General features: G+C 32.3%; 1 non-coding gene across 1 annotated transcript; it reads right to left on the reverse strand.

The window, feature by feature from the left end:
- Positions 1–5,941: 5,941 nt before the first annotated feature.
- On the reverse strand, positions 5,942–6,044 carry LOC129074767 (U6 spliceosomal RNA). The gene has a single exon (XR_008529573.1). It is a non-coding gene; the product is annotated as a U6 spliceosomal RNA (small nuclear RNA).
- Positions 6,045–18,011: the final 11,967 nt, after the last annotated feature.

Consider the following 18,011-nt stretch of genomic DNA (forward strand, 5'->3'; position numbering starts at 1 on the left):
TTATAATATATGAATATATAAAACATAAAATAGGTATTTGTGGAAATATAGTACATGTAATTTGTATATTTACATATAAAATACCACTTATTATTTATATATAATGTATAATGTATAGGGTGGAGCAAAAGTAGGTTTACAGTTGTTAAAATGGAAATAATATAATATGTAATAAATAATAATACAAGAATAAACTCTGTTTTACATACAAGTGTAAACCTACTTTTGTCCACCTTGTATGATATATTGTATATAAAGTATAAAAATTGTACAATAGGTATGTTAAAGAGATATGTGTGTGTGCATGTGTGTATATATAAGTTCATATATATGTATGTGTGTATGCATATATGTGTGTGTGTGTATACATACACTCCATATATATATATGAGATCTGTCCAGAAAAAGTCCAGTCATTGTAAATGTAATGAGAATGGTTTGCATGACATTGATGTAACTTGACAGTCAAGGAGAGTGAACTGGAATGCACATGTATGAACAATGACAACTTCACTGTAACAGTCAGTGGGACCTGTTGAGTGAGCATGTGTACTGTGTGGCCGTTACATTCAAAATAACTGAGCAAGTAGAGCCAAGAATCTTCATTCAATTTTGCGTTCAGCTTGAATATTCCTTTACAGAGACTATTTTGATGGTTCAGAAGGCTGCAGCTGTGGGTAACTCTGGTGATTGGCAGCTTCATCATAACAATGTGCCCACTAATGCATGATATCTAATGCAGAGATTTTTTTGTGAAACATGAAATCACCCAGGTGACTCAACCCTACAGCTCAGAGTTGGTACCCTGTAACTTCTGGCTTTTTTTCAAAATTAAAAAAAACCTTTAAAAAAGATCTCTTCAGAGATGAAGACTGTCTAATCAGAAATGTCAATGAGATTCAGGAAAATACAATGGGACAGCTGATGGCAATTGGGAGGACTGTGTGGAGCCTGCATCATTGTGTTATATACAATGTTTCTTGTATCTTAGATATTCTTCAATAAATAGCTCTATCTTTCAACTAGCATGGCTGGATACTTTCTGGACAGACTTCTTGCATTACATGAGAAGAGTGTTAGTGTCTCGTTCGGTATTTCTAGATATAGATGACTTTTCAAATTCAAAAATCACTTTCCAGCATTTCCGCTTGGAAATTATTTTGTTCTTGCCGCAGTATTAACCACAGTACCAACACTCCAATTCAAAGGGAATTTTTTTTTTTTTTTTTATAAAGCACACGGTATCTGTACATCCCTGAGTCTTGGAAAAATGGCCCTCATCTGTGCCGCAGGGGCTTAGCTACAAAATCTTATTACTTTCTCTCTTTGATCAAAGAAGGCAGCCATCAATTCTTCTTAAGTCGTTTCTTAAAGTCATAGCTGACTTTAAGAATGTTTATTTCTTAATCCAGAGGTTCCTGACTCACAAATATGATTTACTTATAGAGACACAATAGCTAGGAGAGCATTACGAAATTTTACCAAATTAAGTGTCTTTATAAATTGCTTTTCTACGTACACGATTTTTTAATTTGCAGGAAAAAAAAAGAACAAATAACTGACGCTTTGCTACAGGGCACTTCATTCACACTTTTCCCAACTGTAGTGAAAAATAGCCAGCAAACTAGTAACTATTATTTTTTTAAGATTTCATGGTCATGAGGTTAAAACATTTTGTGATAAATGTTTATGCAAGTTATGTCAATATATTAAATTTATTGTAATTAAATATAAAGACAGTAACACTTAAAGTTATTTATACTTATTAGTGAATGCAATGCATATGAAAGAGACTAGTCCACTTTTTAGTTGAAAATATATGAAGCTTGTAAAATTCATAACTTTATTTCCTTGGACCAGAAAGTTTCCTTATACTCTGACACATGGGATGACACATTAAAAAGATCATTTCTATGAGGATTTATTATATATAAGATTATATTTGCTGTAGGCATGCTACATTATATTGTATATATATTAAATTGAAATATATTATATTTCAGAAGTTTACTGGCTTCTGAAAAAAAGTGAAAATATGAACCAATTTGTATTATACTATTTTGTTTGATGTTCTTTAAGCATGCAAGCAGTATTTACAGCTAGAAAAATCTATTTGTGCTTATCACCAAACCCTCCAATTTTACAAACGAATCAACTAAATAGATATATTCACCTTTTACTCTCTAATTGGATTGTAAAATACATTAGTCAAAGAATGCATTTAGAAATATTGCTAAATTAGAAATCATGTAATAAAAATGTATTATGCAATAAAATATGGGAATTAACTTTTATTACTCTGTGAGATCTACAAAGGACATTATTATTCACCTCTAATTTCCAGCCTCATTGCAGTGACTTCTCTGAGATTTCTTCAATAACTGTTTATGAAGTGCTTAATTCAACAGCTTTGAGACACTCTATAAGCACATATTTATACAGAAATTTGATGAAGTCATCTTATTTATTTTATAATAAAATTGTATTTCAAATAGTTCTAAAGTATGACAGTATTAAGAAATTCTTTATATTGGGCATATCTGATTTCCCCTATTATTATCACACATTAACACCGTACATTTGTCACAGTCGATGAAAACCTATAGATATCTTATTATTGACTAAAATCCATATTTCATTCAAATTTCCCACCTAATGTTTCTTTTCCTTCCAGATCTCCTCCAGGATATCACATTACATGTAGTCCTCATGTCTCTTTAGGCCCCTCTTAGCTTTGAGAGCTTCTGAGAGTTTTGGGCTGGAAGTCTGATATCAGGGTACCAGCATGGGCCAGTCCTGATAAGGGCTGTCTTCCTGGCTAACAGACAGTAGTTTTCTCACTGTGACCTCACATGATAGGGAGAGAGATTTCTTTCTCTTCTTACAAGGCCACAGTCTAACGGGCCCGAGCCCTACCCTGATGATTTCATTTCACCTTACTTACCTCTCAAAGACTCTGTATCCAGAGATAGTCACATGGAGGGTTAAGGTTTCCAAATATGAAGTTAAGGAAAACACAGTTCAATCTATAGCAAGTATTGCTAAAGTATTCTGTTTGCTGTCTCTTAATTGAGATTTCTTGGTATTTTCCTTATTACTAGATTAGAGTTATATGTTTTGGGGAGAAAGTAAACAACGGTGATGTGCTACTCTATATCATATCTTTACCAATGTTGATGTTAACTTTGCTCACCTGGCTGAGGCAATTTAAAATGTTGAAATAAAGTATCAAAAGTTTAAAACTAGTCATTAAAAATCAAAATTGAATGGACTTCCAATTGTTAAAGGCAATTATCTAGTATGCTGCTAGATATACCTAGATTTATAAATATAAAGACTTAATTTTGAGTCTGTACCCACTTTTTTCCTTATTTTTAATTGTAGGTGGAACCCCTTATATGTCATCAAAAACAATAATGCTTGCTTAAAAAATAGTCACAATGTGATTGAATAGATAGACTATTTAAATTACAATTTAAACAAGTCTCAAGTGGTACTCCAGAGAACCTTGAGCACAGACCTTGCAGATAGTCTAAGGGTCTTAGGGCTCTTTACGTCACGTAATTATAGATGTTTCCAACCAAGACTTAGAAAAATGTTTTTAATCTCAGCCATTTCAAAAATAGGATAAATTGGCATACTCTCTGTTGTCTGTGCTTTTAATTCTTGACATTAGTACTAAAACACACTTAGCACAAAATAGTATTTAAATATTTTTTAAATTAATGTAATGCAAATGAATCAATAGCACTAAAGATCTTAGGAATTTTATATCCAACCTTAAATTTTTTTAAACATTATTTTTTGCACTGGCAGGGGAACTGGTTTGGTTAGATCACTGTCTCAACATGCCAAGGCTGTGGGTTTGGGTTAGATCTCAAGTCAGGACAAATAGAGAAATCAACCAATGAATGCAGAAAGAAATGGAACAAGACAATGTGCACTCGCTCGCTCTCTCTCTCACCGCCCCCCACCTCTATGTCTCTCTAAAAATGAGTAAGTAAAAAAAAAAAACCCTAATAATTACATTATTTTCATTAGGAAACCATGTAATTTCATATGATCTATTTTTTTTAAAAAAAACTTAAAATTTAAAAGAAGAGTTATTTGGTAATACACTTTTACAAGTGAGCATTATTGATTTTAGTGTAATTTAAAAATAATATTAGTAAATGCTTTTCCCTAAAAATTATCTTGATTTACCATTATTTGACAATTTCTATTCATATTTTTACTCAAATCTAAGACACACACACTCAAACATGACAGAAAAGAAAGCTCACAGTTTTAAAGAATGCTCTAACTGGAAACATTGCATACAATTTCCACCTTCCCTAAGAATTCTACTTTTCACTTTAGGAGCAAAATCTTATATCTGAAAAATGTACAATATAAACATTTGAATAGTTTATTATGTTATTTATTTTTAATTTCAGAGCTTTTGAACTAACAGTTGAGCTGAGATATAGATTTTAGTTTCATGCCCTAGGCTTCCAGCTAAGCCAAATCTATTTATGCTAACGATCTCCAGCAGCTGCACTCTGCATTATCGGAGGCTTCTGGGAGGCCTTCCAAGGGAAATCCAAATAGAGCATATTGCAGCGATCTCGTGTGAAGTGCTGAAAATAATGTCCCACCTGCAATGATTTCTGTGCCACAGAAAATATGGTAGCTACACTGTACTCAAAGAGATAGAGATGGGTAAGGCAGAGAGAGCACGATAGAAAGCGAGAGAGGATGGAAGGAAGCAGAACTAGTGATTCTATTTGTTTCCAAAAGTCGATTCATCTTCCTTTTGTGTGTATCCGTTGGCTTATTAACCACAATGCAAAGTGATTGGCTGTTGCCTCAATCACCTCCGCCCACCAAGGTTCCCATGCTTTCCCATATTCTGCCTCCTGCCATTTATGGCTTTCTATGATGTGAGTAGCAGCCCATGGAAAGAACTAGAGTGAACCATACAACACCACTGTTACTAATGAGCTTAAAAAGCACAGTCCATGAAAATACTCTGGTTCTGCAAGACACAAAGGAGTGGAAATTTTACCACCTATCATTCAAATGATAAATGAACACACCGAACTATTTCTGGGACACATGAACAGCTAGAGCTGGAGAGGGTTGTTCAGAGGGACTGAATCAATGAAACCACCACTCATGAAAAATGACTGTGTTGCTGTTCTTTATCAGCATTAATGGTGCTTAAAATGCATTCTTGAACATGCACATATGCTTACACTTGTACAGAGATATGAATGCATTTGCTCTCCCTAGGTATTTTTTTTTAGCCAACAGATTAGTGCAAGTGACTTCTGCAGTTCAGCTTCATAACTTTTTCTAATAAAATTGAAAAAGTTTTGTTACAATTTGACAAGTGATTTTATCTGCAGAAAACCCTTGGAACCTTAACAATTCTTTACATAGAGATGTGCCAAATACTTGAAAATAACTTAGGCAACTGACAGACTATTTTACTTTCATGTTTAAGACATGGCCTTTAGTCATTTGCTTTCTCTTCCCGGATTTGAATAGCTTAGCCAGGAAATTGCTATGACAATGATACAAAATTCCATCTGAAAGGCTCTTTAAATAAAATAAAAGAGAAAAAAGGTCATTGTGACTTATTTATTACTTAATACAAAGGATGATGGAAATGTCTTTTAGACTACTTAATATTTTCCAAAATGTATGTCTTTCATGAGAGGCTCTTTTCAGGTTTTGATTAATTTTAGTATATATTTGAAGATCAGCTTTAGAAAGCTGAGTTGTTGTCTCTTTTTATAAGATAAAAGCTAATAGACAAATATCTCTGTGGTTTATGTGAGTAAATGACAATTCATAAAAGAAATAAGGTAGGTAAAATGTTAATATATACCATGGCTCAGCTCTACTGGTGTTTTCAAAATTAACCTTAAAGGATTATCTTTTTTTTTCCCCTTTGAAAAATATGTAATGCTTCATGAATTTGTGTGTTATCCTTGTGCAGAGCCATGCTGATTTCTGTATCATTCCAATTTTAGTATATGTGCTGCCAAAGTGAGCACTAAAAGATTATCTTTAATTCACATGCAGGTAAGCTTTTAACCATTTTTTATTACAATTTTTTTTACAATATTTTTTACAATTCTTAATATCTTTACTGTTTATTCTACTCATTGCATTTTGAAGAAAATCAATATTAATTGCTTAGTAATAAATTCCCCAAACTATAAATGTCTTGTTGCAATAGGGACTGAGAAAAGGTGTCATGAGGTTTTATACAAATACAAGCATGATTTCAAGCTTCTGATGACATGAGCTAAGAAAATTAGTCTTCTACTTCATTTTGTTGTTATCATTTGGGAAGGGGAAGGAGGGCCTGTAATGATAAGCAGCTACAAATGCAGAACAAATTAGTCATGATAACTAGCTGGAAGAATAATATTGTGGGTGATGCATACCACGAACTTTGTTTGGAAATTTTGTCCTTGCGAATATGTACGTATATAGTTTTACAAATGTGAAAAGAAAGGTTGTCCTTAATTCAACCTTGGGTATCTTGAAAGACAATGGTATAAAGAAAACTAAACAGCATGTTTTAATTATATGTACTAGACATCAAGAGAAGCTTTTCTTTTAGAACAAGGCTGCAGGGTTTTGACTCACAGATTTTTCATCTATTAGAAGGTTGCCTCACATAAATTAATTTCTCAGTGTTGATTTTATATGTAATAAGAGGAAAAATAATACTAAACTCAATAAGGTTGTTTCAAAGGTTAATTTAGTTAATATTTATGACAAATAGCTGCTACAAAATGTGTTCAGTAAACATGACCACTTAATATTGTATGAGAAGCATAGACAAACTAAGATGAGCTGATAATCACTAACATTATTGTTTTTCTTTTTCACAGTTAGGTATTGTCATTGAGAAAAATTTGCCCAGCTAGGGAGTAAATATATTTTCCCCAGCCTTTGATGGAATCTAGAAGGGCCTGCTTGACTACAAAGAAGTGTAACCTTTGGTACTAAGACAGATAAAAAAAATAAGTTGTCCTTCACCACCACCATCTTTCCTTTTTGTTTGCAACTGAGATTCCATGGATTGATGGAGCTATAGGACAGAAGGAAGGAATCTTGATCCCCACATTACAAAATACAGAAAAGTCATTTCTGAATCAGAAACCACCATACTGGATAAGAAATAACCCCCTAGGACATTAATTCACTGAAATTTTTGGTTAGTTACAACATCTAGATTTACCCCCAATTAGTTAAAAAAGTTCTCTTACTTACATTCTAAATGACTTTTGCCTGGAACTTTAAAAGCACAAGTCAAGAGAAAAATAATAGAACATATGGCCTGCCTCCTCACAAAACTGAAAGTGCCTTACTCTCATTCTCTTGTAGTTCTTTTTGTTATTAGTCTATTTTCTTTTCTTGAATAATACTGTTTATATGCTCCAGTGAAAGTACAGCAAAAGCAATGTGGATCTAGGTTACAAAATGCATAACCTGTTAGAGGTACTGCTTTATCTTGTGAAATGATATTGATTAAGGGCATCAATATCTTGGTTTTAAGTTGTTGTGGTAGTTGTGCGATTTTTTCATTCTTTCTAAATGTTATGCTTAACAGGCTCGCCTGTGACGTTCTTGTTTATCCTAACAATAGCAGAAAAATTTGGGGGGAAAATAGGACACAAGAGAGATTTGAATTGGAATATGTAAGGCTGTGAAAGTTTGACTAAAATTCATCAGTTCCAGGGCAAAATTAGAAATGGAGAAGATTTTTCTTTTTTCTTTTTTAATTTTTTAAAATGTTAATATATCTGAAACCGGGGGAGTTTCCAGTTTTTGCTTTGTTTTGTTTTTGTTTAGGAAAAAGAAAAAGATTTCTAATTTCTTCCCAAGATTTATTTTTACTCAAGAAATGAAATATTGACAAAGAGAAGAATTTCATATTGTATTCTCCCTATTATGGGGGATTTTATATTATTTCAACTGAATTGTTCTCATTAAACTCTTGTCTATAACTGTGACTACAGACAAAAGTGGACATTAGAGTTAACCAAAATTTATTTGGGAAACAAGGAAATTAGGAAAGGGAATTGTCTATTTGTCTCTCACTTTATAATAAACTACTCTGACATATAGCAGCCTGAATAGCAAACAATTATTGTGTCACATGATTGTCTGTCAGGAATCCTAAAGTGACTTATTTTGTGGTCTGGCTCCGGTCTCTCCGGAGACCTATCGCCACAGTGACACATAGATCATCAGAAAAGAGTCTGAATCCCAAAAGTCAGGGAAAATCAGAGGCAATCTTAATGCCTGGCTATTAGTATTCTCCACCTGGTGAACGCTTCACGGTCTCACCACATGCAGAGTGCACTCACCCATTCTCTAAGAACCCGGAAGTTTCACGTCTCATCAATTACTGCATGAACTCTAAATCTAGAATCTCATCATTCAAATTAGGTCGAGGGGTTATCAAGGCTCCCTGGTTATCATACCTTAAGTATAAATTCTTAAAGACAGCTCCTCTTGATCTGCAGGTCTGTGAAGAAAAAATTTAGCACCTCTACCATCTTTTCAACCAATCAAGCTGCAGTTTGTTTTATAACCTAATATCAGAAGGGACATATCATTACTTCTGCTGTATTCCGTTGACCCTGTAGACTAAATCTGGTACAATCTGAATTTGGGAAGGGAATACAGAAGGGTAAAAAGGGAAGCAGGAACCACTGAGGGACATCTTAAAAACTGACAAACACAGGCAGAAACTCTGCTTTGTGTGTGAAACATCTTTCATGACAGCTTAATTAATTTCTTTACTACCCACATTTCAAAAACTCCCAAATATAACACAAAACAATGATCTTTAAAAAGTAACTTTGGGAATATTTTCCTCATGTTATGTCCCAAAGTTATTTAGAAATATGGTGTTAATTACAATGAAATAAAATGTTTTAGGGTAACTTAAGAAAAGGAGATAGAAATCCCTTTTTTTCATGCACATGAATCTATCCCTCATCTCATTGTTTGCTAAAAAAAGAAGAGAATTACAAAAAACTTTTAACTAATTTATTTTTATTGTGTTAAAAATACATATAACACTATTTTAACCATTTTAAAGTACAAAGTTAAGTAGTATTAAGGATATGTACATTGCTGTAAAACAGACTTCCAGAACTATTTCATCTTGCAAAATTAAAATTCTTTACCCATTTAAAAATAGCTCTCTCTCCGGCTGCCAGCTCTTGGTAACCACTATTCCATTTTCTACACCCATAACTTTGACTACATTAGATATCTCATGTAAGTGACATCATGCAGTATTTTTCCTTTATGACTGGATTATTTCAGTTAGAATAATGTCCTTTTATTTCACCATGATGTAGCATGTGATTGAAATCCCTTCCTTTTTAAGGTTGCATAATAGTCCATTGTGTGTATATATGACATTTTGTTTATCAAATTATCTGTCAATGGACATTTAGTTTGCTTCTACTTCTTGGCTATTGTGATAATGCTGCTATAAACATGATTGTACAAATATCTCTTCAAAATTCTCCTTTTAATTCCTTTGCTGTATATACAGAAGTGTGATTTCTGAAACATATCATAATTTTATTTTTAATTTTTTGAGGAATTGTCATACTTTTTTCCCATTGTGGTTGCACATTTTTTATAATTTCACCAACAGTGCACAAGTGTACTAACTTCCTCACATCCCTTCCAACACTTGGTATTTTCTTTTTCAATAAAAACCATCCTTACATGTATGAGGTAATATATCATTGTGGTTAGGATTTACATTTCACTGGTGATTCATGAGGTTGAGCATCTTTTCATATGCTTGTTAGCCATTCATATATCACATTTGGAGAGATGTCTGTTCAAGTCATTTTTCCATTTTTTAATCAGGTTATTTGATTTTTAGTATTTAAATATAGGAGCTCATTAGATATTGTGGATATTTACATCTTATGAGATATCTGATCTGGAAACATTCTTTTTCATTCCATAGGTGGACTAGTTTTTATTATTGTTTTCCCTTAATGCACAAATGTTTTTGTTTGATGTAGTCCCATTTGTATATTTTTCCTTTTGTTGCCTTTACTTTTAGTGTCATATCTAAAAAGAAAATATTATCAAGTCCAATATAATAAAGCTTTTTCTCTATGTTTCTTCTAGTTTTGGGTCTTACATTTAAGGCTTTAATCCATTTTGAGCTAATTTTTGTATTCACTGTAAGAAAGAGTACAGACATTCTTTTGATATAGATACTCAGTTTTCCCAACACCATTAGTTCAATAGATTGTTCTTTCCCCATTGAGCTTTCTTTTCACAATCATTGAAGATCATTTTATCATATATGTAAAGATTTATTTCTGGATCATCTATTCTTGTCTACTGGTCTATATATTTTTCTTTATACCAGTACCAACCAGTTTAGATAACCTCAGTTTTGTAATATATTTTGAAATCATGACATGTGAATTCCCATACTTTGTTCTTCTTTTTCAAAATTGTTTCATTGTGTTGGGATTCCTTGAGATTCCATATGCATTTTAGGATTTTTTTTCAATTTTTGAAAAAATATGTCATTGGGATTTTGATAGTGATTGTGCTGAATCTGTAAGTTGTTTTGGGTATTATTGACATCTTGCCAATATTAAGTCTTTCAGTCAAAGAACACAAGATGCCTTTCAATGTATCTTCTTGATTTCTTTTTAAGTTTCTTTCAACCATGTTTTCCAGTTTTCAGCATACAAAATTTCCACCTCCTTGATTAGATTTATTCTATACTTCGAATGCCATTTTAAATGGAATAGCTCCTTTAACTTCCTCTTCTGAAGTTTGTTGCTAGTGTTTGTTTGACTGGGTTTTGTGTGTGTATGTGTGAGTGTGTGTTGATTTTGTATCCTGTAGCTTCATTGAATTTATATACAAGTTCTATAGTTATGTGTGTGTTGGTGTGACTTCAAGTGTTTTATATATATGTAAGATCATGTCCTCTGTGAAGAGATAATTTTAATTTTTCATTTCTAATTTGGATGCCTTTCATTTTTCCTTCTTGCCCATTTGCTCTGACTAGAACTCCCAATATGAAGTTGGATACAACTGGCACTAACAGTCATCCTTGTATTGGTTCTGATCCTACAGGAAAAGCTTTTTAGTGCTTTACCGTTGAGTATAAAGTTAGCTGTGGGTTTTCCTCATGTGGTCTTTATGATGTTGAGGTACATTAGCTCTGTACTCAATTTGTAGAGTAATTTTAATCATGAAAGCATATTGAATTTTGTCAAAGGCTTTCCTGTATCAGTTGAAGTGATCAAATGGTTTTTGTCGCTTATTGTGTTAATGTGGTATGTGACACTGTTTTTCATATGTTGAATCATCCTTGCATTTCAGAAGTATACCCCACCAGGTCATGGTATAACACTTTTAATGTGCTGTTGAATAGTTTGCTAGTATTTTGTCAAGGATGCTTTTTGAATCAATATTTATTAGTGATATTCGTCTGGTTTTCTTTCATTAGCATGTCTTTATTTGGCTTTGTTATCAGGATAATATTGGCTTCATTGAATGAGTTTGGAGTTTTTCTCTTTAGTATTTTTTAGTTTGAAGAGGATTGTGTTAATATATATTTGAATGTTTGGTAGAACTCTCCAGTGAAACCATCAGGAAGGTCCTGGGCTTTTCTTTGTTGGGAAGTTTAACATTCTTGATAGCTATTGGTCTGTTCAGACTTTCCTATTTTCTCAGGATTCAACCTTCCTATGTTGCATGTTGGTAGAAATTTATCCATTTTTTCTCAGTTATACAATTTTAACATTCAATTGGTTACAGTATTTTCTTATTCTTTTATTACTCTCATATTGATTGTAATGTCTCCTCTTTTATTTCTAATTTAAGTGAGTCTTTTCTTTTTTTCTTAATCTAGCTAAAAGTTGGTTACTTTATTGAAAACCAACTCTAAATTTTACTGATTAATTTTTTTCTTATGTCCAAGAATCACATATATTTAACTAGAATAAACTACATTGCTCTGGGAGACATTGACATCGAGGTCACAGTAAGCTGTAATGTGCTGCTTTTGTCTTAGTACATTTAAGTGAATTATGAAACATTCAATAACTCTTAAGGAAAGATTATGATTCATCTGTTCAAATTTCTTGACCTTATTCTGTTTTTGATAAATATAACTTGATTACAGAAGCATAGCTCTTACTGATGTATACTTGAAAGATATTTTATGTTTTCCAATAGATATAATCAAATTCACATTTTATTTCTTCTAGATTCACATATTTTTAAACTATCTATATGATTTCAGAGTAAAACCTTAATATTATTATAACCATCAAGGATTATTCTTTAATCAGAATTCTTAGAAGTTAGACTTCCTAACATCTTGTCTTGTTAGCATGCTGAGGCATAAATGAGGCTGGTCAACATCTCACTAAGATATTTGCTTCCTAAGAAGCAAATTTACTACTATTAAGTCAATTTCTAAACGTTGTTAGTGAAACACAAATGGATAGTGTTCATCATTTTGGGACTCTTCAGTATGTTATATTTCCCAAAATGCCATTTTCAGCATACAAAATTTCCACCTCCTTGATTAGATTTATTCTATACTTCGAATGCCATTTTAAATGGAATAGCTTGGCTTTTTTGACAAGACACTCCTATAAATTTTTCTATTTTGAGGCAGTGGCTTTGAATGTAATCCTACTTTCCATAAAATGCTGAGATTCAAAGTTTTCTTAGGTTTTCCCATGTTATCACACTGTGCTCATGGGTGTTTTTATTCATTAAATTATCCGATTTTCACCTACTGTCTCAGTTAATATATACAAAAACTTAAAAACTTCATAAACTTACACATTTCACTTTGACCACTCCACCTTCCTCCCCTGAAATCCAGATGTACAGATTCAATTCTGTGTTTGTGGTATTTCAAGGAACAGTAAGCCAGAACTATAGAACTCAGTAACGTAACTATCTGAGTAGCAGAACAATTATGTTGCCTGCTGGACTAATTATTTAATGGGTTGCAAAATACGTATAAGTAAAATTTGTAGGAAGTGTGTAATTCTCTGTTCCTATGATCTGTCAGACATCTCACTTCACAGAGGATGCCAAAACTACTGAAATTCAAGAAGCAGCCATAGTTTCCTACTTGCATCCTCATGTGTGCTCTATATGTTGTACTGTCTTTTAAATTTTGGGAGAAGTAAGCATAAGTAAAGACACCCTGGAAAATATTTAAGTCTTCTCAACTATCTTAACTCAGCATTAATAAGAAACATGGAAAACCAAAAGTAGGATGAGTGTATAAAAGACTATAAACAATGGCCGCCTAGTGATTATTTAAGATATCCACTGCAGTTTAAACCATATATGATGTTTAAGAGTGTGTATAAAAGTATTTTACTCTCAGCTAAGATTTTAGTATAATTTAGTGGCCAAAACCAAGGAAATTAATTAAGAAGTAAATGCTGAATTGCAACAAACAAACAAAACAAACAGTAACCGAAAAGTCAAAGGTTACTGTTCAAGTAATTACTCAATTCATTATATAAAACAAGACTGCAGGCAGGTAGATAGATACCTAATCTCTCTGAAGCTTACTTTTAAAATCAGGAAATGAGATAAAATGCAATGAATTAAGATAATTAGATAAGTTAGTAAGTGCATATATTAGCATTAAGTGTTTAAAATATGTAAATATAAATAAATATTTCAGACTATTTAGGATATTGCTAAAGAAGAAAACAAAAACTTTCTGTGTGACTTCACATCATCTTCATTGGTTTCATAAATTAAAGATTCCCCCATTTTTACCAAAAATTCTTACAGAGAATTTTGGCATAAAATATCAATATTATTTTCTTAAAGCATTTCTCCTATTTTAAAATAAAATTATTTTAGAGGAATAATATTTCTCTTAATGTATTTCATCACTATCTATGAATTATACTTTCTAACACTAAATCAATAAAACTTATGAAGGATAAATATTTTTTGCAAAATATTTAATATATTTTTATGTTAAATATTTTTAAACTCCAATAAAAATATCATTTTTATTTAGTTGCTAATTATTTGATTCTTACATTTTTTTCAAAAAATTAGGTACTTGACGTGGTCAATAGAAAAAAATATTTTTGTCATTTCTATGTTTTTAAGCTCACATGCAATTAAATAATTTTAACTGCTATTTTGTATTAATATCATCTTTGCAAAAATTCACATTAAAATTATAGAGACTGAATGACTATTATCACTTAATTACCTCCTAAAATGTCTAATTTTTAAAAAATAATTAGATGGGTTTGACTGTTTCTGATAATTTTGACTTATTTGATCAATTGCATTGAATGATTAATGCATATACTGCAAATATAAAAACCCATAGATTGAGTATAACCTTGGATATTTTTCTGATTGTTTCTTCTTTGAATCTCATACCTCTGATAAATCTGAAAAGGTAAAACATTACTCTCTATAATTTCAAAAATATTTTACATGCAATTTGCTTTTAAAAATAATTATATTAACATATTTTCTTCATGGGGTCATGTTCTTGTTCTACATATAACTTTTTTGAAAAGTTATTGACACAAAATACTGGCAAATTACATTATTTTATCTCTTTGAATGTGTGCAATGAATTAGGAACACTAGAGCATTTGTGCTGGTCGGAAGGAATAAATTAAGTAATCAATTGCATGTCAGAAGGATACATATTTCCTTTGAATTTAGCTAGGCTTGGGGAGGTGGGTAAAGAGACTAATGTTTTTCTCTCAGTGCGCCATTTATCAACCACCACAGTGGCTCTAAGCAATTTTGTTTTCTCTTCATATCCCAGGGGTCCCAATATAGATTTTCATTTTGTCAGCTGGAATGAGTCTGAAAACTCTCCTCAGCTTTTGATTTTGATCAGCTGCTCTTCACTGTCTGAGCCAGTAATCATCTTACTACCACTAAGATGGAGAGAGAGGTAGCCTATCCTAAGAGTGACCCTGTAATATATTTACTCTTTGTGTTACACTAAGCTTCGCTGTTGAAAGACAACAAAAGCTGCCTGACCTAGTCATCTGGGTCATTGGCTACACTTTTAAATGAAATCCATAGTTTGTGGGGGAAGATAGAATATATATGGGACTTCTCTTAAATGAAATTCTGCAGAAGCCTGCGCGCGCGCGCGCGCGCGCACACACACACGTCTTCACCACAACTCTTCTTAAAATGTCCATATGTATTTTATCCTCACCCCCAAACAGTGAATTTTATTTGAAAGTGTGGCCAGTGACCTACACACCTGACTATTTAACTCAGACCATTTCTGATTTCCTGTAACAAGACAACTTAGTGTAATACAAAGAGCACATTATTACTACAGGGCCCCTCTTAATACAGGCCCTCATTCCACCTTAGTGGAAAGTGTGTATGTGCTTGTATGTGTATGGTTTTCTCCAGAATTCTGCTCAGAAGTCTCATATTTATTGAGTAGTTAGCATTAGGGTATAGAATTAGGTGTATTTTTTTGCTTATTTATATTTCTAAAGATATCACTCATTATTAATAGTGGAAATACATTCACTTAGTTAATTGATTGGCATTAAGTGCCTATTGATAAACTGGTCCACTATTTTACAAACAAATATCTTCAAATTACTTAACCAAACACTTTTTTTAGGATGTGTTTTGTGCTCATGAACATTCTAGATAATAAAAAGATGAATAAAACATTATGCTTATTTGAAAAAAATCTAAATTATCTTATAAACAACACTAAAAGCATAGATTCTCTGAACAGTAGGTAGAAGTCAAGATGATTACTTTTTTGGTCATCATTTTTTAATTAAAATAATTTGTTTCCGAATTTAAAACTTCACTTTTGTAAAGATGTCTCTATTAAATATTTTTTGAAATATATATCTGCTTCAAGTATATATCACTGCATAGCAACCACTCCACAACTTAATGGCATACAATAGGAACCATTTTAATATGCGTACAGATTCAGAGAAGAATTCTAAAACAACATTATAGGAAATGCTTCTGGGTTCCATAAAGTTTACGGCTTCGCCTTGGGAAGGTAAAAACATGGACGGCAAGAACAGCTGGGACTGGTGAATCCATTTAGATCTTGGTTTCTCCCATTCATATGTCAGGTTTCTGGGCTCAGTTCATCTGTATCTGAATCCATACCCCACTGTAGCATCTAAAAGTAGCCTCTATGTGTCCTTTGGGGAAGACCACTTTCTGACAAGATCAAACTGAGAAGGACCTTCCTAAAGAGGAGCTTTCCATGGAGCTAGGTCAGAGCTATGTGGGGCTTCCTTGGGAGGCACGTAGCATCACTTGTGCCATAATTTGTCAGTGAGGCACTAACAAGCTTTGCACTCATAGCGGGAGAACATTAAAGATTTTAGTATAAGATTTAAAAGCAACAATGCTGAAATTTGTCAATTGCTTTGCATTGGAAAGTGTATTTCTCTTTCTTTGTTTTTCTTTTATAAATCTTTTCTTTCCTTTTTTCATGTAAGTGTGCTAATTTAAATGATATATATTTACCACAAGCTTCAATGTTGATAATATATTGCCAGTGAAAAATACAAGGAAAATATGTCAAAACTGTCAAAATAAGATAATTTTAATGTGTGTACAAAAAACTGTAATGATTTAAATCATGTTTAACTTTGAGTGACATCAATGAGTTCCATAACAATTCTATGGTAATATATTAGTTGATTGAATTCATATTATACAATTTAGAAAAATGAAGGTTAAAAGTTTAGTATGTCATAAATAGTATAACAAGATAAGTTCTCAACCTCCTTGTCAAGATCTGATATGGCATTTCCCAACAATTGTCTTTTTCCTGTAGGGATGAGTCCCAATAAACGTATTTCATTATTAACTACATTTAGAATTGAGTATTTTTACCATCCTAATCTGCTATCCCTTCCCATGGTGGAAAATCATTGTGCACATTAGGATAGTAAAAAGTGGTTTTTAAAAATATTTAGGTTGTAAATGACAGAAAATATTATCGCAATAAACAAACAAACAAAAAATGTTTGTATCTTTGTATCTGTTTCCTGTGATACCAGGTGCAGAGGTATATGGTTATTGACATCAGTTCACACTCAAGAAATATGGTCATGTCCCTGAGCTTCTTAACTTTCCCTGAGTTCAAAACAGGTTTCTATCACTGTGAGTATCTGCCCTAACGGAAGATTCAAAGGCAGGATGCAGAAGCCAAAGTAGGATGGACCTTTGCTTTACTTTCTTCATTTACTCAGAATCTAATATTTCTTAATACCAGTGATTATTTGCTTTTTATTCCCCAGAAGAGAGTCCCACTATCACTGTTTTGTGCAAAGATTAGTCAAGGGAGTCTTTGACTTTTCTGATCTCTGTAATGGGAAATGTGTAAGAAACAGTGGCTTTGTGGTAAAGGAAATTTGACAGTATGTTTTTTGTTTGTGTGTATGTGTGTGTGTGTGTTTTACTTTTTTAATTTATTGGGGTGATATTAGTTAATAAATTATATAGGTTTCAAGTGTACAATTCTATGACACATCAGTATACTGCACCAAGTGTTTACTAACCAAAGTCAAATCTTCTGTCACCATATATTTGACTTCTTTTATCCTTTACTACCTCCTCACCCTGTTCCATTGGGTAACCACCATACTGTTGTATATGTCTATAAATTGTTGTTAGTTTGCTTTTGTTTGTTCATTTGTTGCTTTCAGTTTTATTTCCCGCATATGAGTGAAATCAAAGTGTTCTGACTTTTTCTGTCTTGTTTCATTTAACGTGATATTCTCAAGATTCATCTATGTTGTCACAAATGAAGTACTTCACCTTTTCATTTGGCTGAGTAGTAGTCCACTGTGTGTGTGTGTGTGTGTGTATATATATATATATATATATGTATATATATGTATATGTATGTGTATATATATGTATATATATGTGTGTGTATATATATGTATATACAT

This window comes from Pteronotus mesoamericanus, unplaced genomic scaffold, assembly GCF_021234165.1.
Source record: "Pteronotus mesoamericanus isolate MK-2021 breed Mesoamerican mustached bat unplaced genomic scaffold, CSHL_Meso_final contig_50, whole genome shotgun sequence".
NCBI classification, from domain to species: Eukaryota; Metazoa; Chordata; class Mammalia; order Chiroptera; family Mormoopidae; genus Pteronotus; species Pteronotus mesoamericanus.